The sequence below is a fragment of the Otolemur garnettii genome, unplaced genomic scaffold (assembly GCF_000181295.1).
Source record: "Otolemur garnettii isolate 467f Iridium unplaced genomic scaffold, OtoGar3 scaffold00192, whole genome shotgun sequence".
Classification (NCBI taxonomy): Eukaryota; Metazoa; Chordata; class Mammalia; order Primates; family Galagidae; genus Otolemur; species Otolemur garnettii.
The window spans coordinates 2,408,430-2,413,279 of record NW_003852587.1 but is presented as its reverse complement, the minus strand read 5'-3'; the positions used below and the strand labels follow the sequence as shown (position 1 = coordinate 2,413,279).

At 37.8% G+C, this 4,850-nt stretch overlaps 1 pseudogene; it reads right to left on the bottom strand.

Moving 5' to 3' along the window:
* Nucleotides 1-2,558: 2,558 nt before the first annotated feature.
* Nucleotides 2,559-2,879, bottom strand: LOC100960848 (annotated as a pseudogene).
* Between the last annotated feature and the right edge of the window lie 1,971 nt (nucleotides 2,880-4,850).

Genomic DNA, 4,850 nt, shown 5'->3' with positions numbered 1-4,850 from the left:
TTTAGAAATTTAAATAAAGGGAGAGTATCTGGGATGACAGGGACAAGAGCAATGTCACCTTTCACAGAAACAGGCAATGCAGAGGATGGAGGGAGAAGTGTAGAAAAGACAAGAAGAGTGAGAAATGAATGAAACTCTAGATGTATTGTACTTGAACAATCTGTAAGGCAAATAGATGAAATATACGAAGAGAGGTATGGGGGGAACAGATTTTAGTCTCTTCAGCATATATCTGTGTAATGAATGAATCCATAGAAATTTGTGAGTTTGCCTAGGATGGGTATAAAATGGAAAGAGAAGAATTTCAAAGATAGAACCCAGGGAGTAGTGATTTTAAGGGTTGTACACAATAAGAATGGCTGCAAGGGAGACTAAGAGACTGAACAGGAGTAACCAGAGACGAATTAAAATATACAGCTCAGCGCTTGTAGCTCAAGCCGCTAGGGTGCCAGCCACATACACCAGAGTTGGTGGGTTTGAATCCAGCCAGGGCCTGCCAAACAACAACCAAACAACCAAAAAATAGTTGGGCATTGTGGTGGGCGCCTGTAGTCCCAGCTACTTGGGAGGCTGAGGCAAGAGAATTGCCCAAGAGTTTGAGGTTGCTGTGAGCTGTGATGCCACAGTACTTTACCCAGGGTGGCAGCTTGAGACGCCCGCAAAAAAAAAAAAAAAAAAAAAAAAAGAAAGAAAAATTAAAATATAATGGCATTGTGGAATTTCCCTTTTGGAAATTAAGGATTTTGGAATAACTGAGAAAATGATTACAAAATGGGAATGAACAAAAAGAGGATCAAATCAACAGGAAAATGCAAATTAACACCACAAGGAGAGTACTACCTTACTGCTATCAGAATGGCCATTATGAAAAAGTCAAAAAACAATAGATGTTGCTGTTGATGCAGTGAACAAGGAATGCTTATCACTGTTGGTGGGACTGCAAATTAGTACAATCTCTATGGAAAAAAATTCCTCAAAGAAATAAATGAAGACCTATCATTCAATCCAGTAATCTCACTACTGGATATCTACCCCAAGAAGTCATTTTATAAAGGAGACACCTGTACCTGAATATTTTTCACAACAGAATTCACAATTGCAAAGATAGAGAATCAACCTAAGTGTACATGAACTGATACTGAAGTAGATAAAGAAAATGTATGTATGTATACACATGTATATATGTACACACACCATAGAGTATTATTTAGTTATAAAAAGAATGAAAGAATGTCTTTTTTTATTTATAGGTACTTCTTTATTAGAAATTAACTGTTTTCACTAGAGACTGCAGAAGGAAATAAACTTAATCTTGCAATTTTAGAACAAACTTGATAAGAAGTTAGGTTTTCAAAGGGCAGGTGAAAGATGAATTCATTTATGGCAGTGTTTCTCAAGTTTGGCTCCTTCACAGATTTACTCTTAGGAGAGGGGCTGCAAGTTTTCTGTGGTAATGCTGTACATTTTATGTTTTCATTTTGCTGATAATCTAAATTAATATGTCAGGATTACCTGGATAACTCTCTTAAATAGACTGTTCCCACATGACTTCAGCCTCTGTGCTTATGCATCTGATCCATGTAGCACCAAGTGAAGACCAACGGTGCTTAACTTTTCATAGTTTCTCAGATTTGATCTCTAGACCTTTCATAGAATTGTTAAGCATTTCCTATGAGATCTATGAGAAGGCAAGGTTGAGAACACTGGTTCAGAGTAGTAATTCTCAAAGTGAGGTAGAGAGATGCATGTACTTTGAAAAAATACATTCAGGCCAGGTGAGATGGCTCACACTTATAATACTAGCATACTGGGAGGCCGAGGTAGGTGGAATGATTGAGCTCAGGAGTTCAAGACCAGCCTGAGAAAGAGTGAGATACCATCTCTACTAAAAACAGAAAAACTAGCTGAGTGTTCTGGTGGGAAACTGTAATCCTAGCTACTTAGGAAGCTAAGGCAGGAGGAACTCTTGAGCCTAAGAATTTGAGGTTTCTGTGAGAGATATGATGCCATGGCACTTTACCCAGGGTGATAGAGTGAGACTCTATCTCAAAAAAACAAAACAAACAAACAAAAAAAACAGACAAAACAAACAAAAAAACTACACATACATTCAAAATATGCACTGATTTCATAACACAAACCCCATAAAGTCAAGTTCAGCAAAATAACTTCAGCTGATGGGCCATAGCAGAAAAGCAAGTATAGATTCATCCTAGGGTGGGTGGGAAGTCTGGATAAATTTTCTTGAGGAACACTGTCTTAGAGGTAAAGGTTTGCCAGCACATGGAGAACAGTAAGTAATGAACACATGCCAAAGAGAAAGAACCATTTGGGGGTAAATGAATGAATCTTAGGCCAGAAATTGTCACAGTCTTCTGGAACTCAGAACAAAACCAATGTGGTGCATCAACTTTCTTGTCCCTGTGGTTAGGGGCAGGTTGGTCCACTTAGCTAAAAGAAGACAAGATCTGTGCTCCAAATTCCATCCACCAGGAAGTGCTGTCATTGTTTGTGATGCTGTTCAGCTCTGGAGGGGGATGTCAACATGGATCCTGTAATTATTGCAGAGCTCCAATTTGCTTTAGGTAAGTCAACAGTTCCCTACTCTCTTGTGTAGTTATTAGGTTACTGCATCAACCTATACATTCTTTACCAGTGAAGACTTGAGGCACTATTCTTGTTCCTCTGAGCCCTTGCAAATAATCTTGAATCTTGTTTGTGTTGCTGGTGGCTGTGATATTGACAAACTCCAGAAGCCCTTGTTTGAGGGAAAATTGACTAAGGATCTCTTGGGTCCTTCTGCAGCAGGAGCAGGTGGCTTTGATGAGCTCAGTCACCTTCTCAGGCTGTATTTTGCTGTTCACAAACTCTTGAGTCATGCTGACAGATGGCAGTCTCCCTGGGAGGACTCCTCAATTGTGAAATAATGTCTTTTGCAGGCAACTTGGGTGGAACTAGAGATCATTATCTTAAGTGAAGTATTTCAGGAATGAAAAACCAGACACATGTTCTCAGTAATAAGTGGAAGCTAAATGATGGGAACACTTAAGCATAAAGAGGTGTAAAGCCCTTTGGAGACCAAGAAAGGGGAAGGCTGGGAGGGGAATGAGGGCTAAAATTTTACCTACCAGGCAGTAGTGACAGGCAGACTGAACACCCTGACTTCAGCATTATACAGTTTATCCATGTAACAAAAACACTTGTACTCCTTAAATATTTTGAAATAAAATATTACATACATATAGCTTCATGTAACCACTACCATTATCAGGATTTAGTACAGTTCTATTACTCCAAAAATCTTCTTTTGCTACCCCTTTATAGTTATATCCTCCTCCAAACCCTCACCCTTGAAAAACTTATCTTTTCTCTATCCCAACAGTTTATTTTTTATAGACCGCCATATAATGGCACAGTGATTCACTGTGAACTCTTTTGAGCCTGACTTCTTTTGTTTAACATGATGCCTTTAAGGATAAATCAATTTTTGTCACATGCCAATTGGTTGTTCTTTTATATTGTTGAGTAATAGTCCATTGTATGGCTGTTTCAACATTTACTGATTCACCCATTGAAAAACAAATGAGTTTTTTTAATTTTTTGTGCACACTTTATATTTGTATCATGTTTTCTTTTATTCTGTATAATAATCTATGTCTTTTGATTGGTGAATTTAGATAATTTACATTTATTTATTTTCTTTTTTTAAAATTAAATGATAGCTGTGTACATTAATGCAAACATGGGGTACAGTGTAGTGTTTTCATATACAATTTGAAATATTTTCATCAAACTAGTTTACATAGACTTTGTGTCATTTACTTAGTTATTGTGTTAAAACATTTATACTCTAGTTCTAGAAAAATTCACTTGTACCCTTGTTAGACAGACCATATAGGTGATCTTCTCAGTCACCCTTCCACCACCCATCTGCCCTTCTTCCCTCCTCTCCCCCACCCCCTCCCCATATTCTTGGGCTAGTTAAGTTGTAGCTTTCATTTGAGAACTATAAATTAGTTTCATAATGGGGTTGTGTACATTGGATACTTTTTCTTTCATTCTTGTGATACTTTACTAAGAAGAACATTTTCCAGTTCCATCCATGTAAACATGAAGGAGGTAAAGTCTCTATCTTTCTTTAGGGCTGCATAGTATTCCATAGTGTACATATACCACAGTTTATTGATCCATTCGTGGATCGATGGGCACTTGGGCTTCCTCCATGATCTGACTATTATGAATTGGGCTGCAATAAACATTCTAATACAAATATTTTTATTGTATTGTGATTTTTTGTCTTTTGGGTATATACCTAATAAAGGAATTGTAGGATCGAATGGCAGGTCAATTTTTAGTTCTCTAAGTGTTCTCCAAACGTCTTTCCAAAAGGAGAATATTAGTTTGCATTCCCATCAGCAGTGTAGAAGTGTTCCATTTTCTCCACAGCCACACCAGCAACTCTGGTTTTGGGATTTTGTGATATGGGCTAATCTCACTGGAGTTAGGTGATATCTCAAAGTAGTTTTGATTTGCATTTCTCCAATGATTAAGGATGGTGAGCATTTTTTCATATATCTATAAGCCACACACCTATCTTCTTTGGTGAAATTCCTCTTCAAGTCCTTTGCCCTCCTCTGTGATGGGATCCCTTGTTTTTTTTCTTTTGCTAATGCGTTTGAGTTCCCTATGGATTCTGGTTGTTAAACCTTTGTCGAAGACATAGCCTGCAAATATTTTCTCCCACTCTGAGGGCTGTCTGCATGCTTTACTTACTGTGTTCTTGGCTGTGCAGAAGCTCTTTAGTTTGATCAGGTTCCAATAGTGTATTGTTGATGTTGCTTCAATTGCCC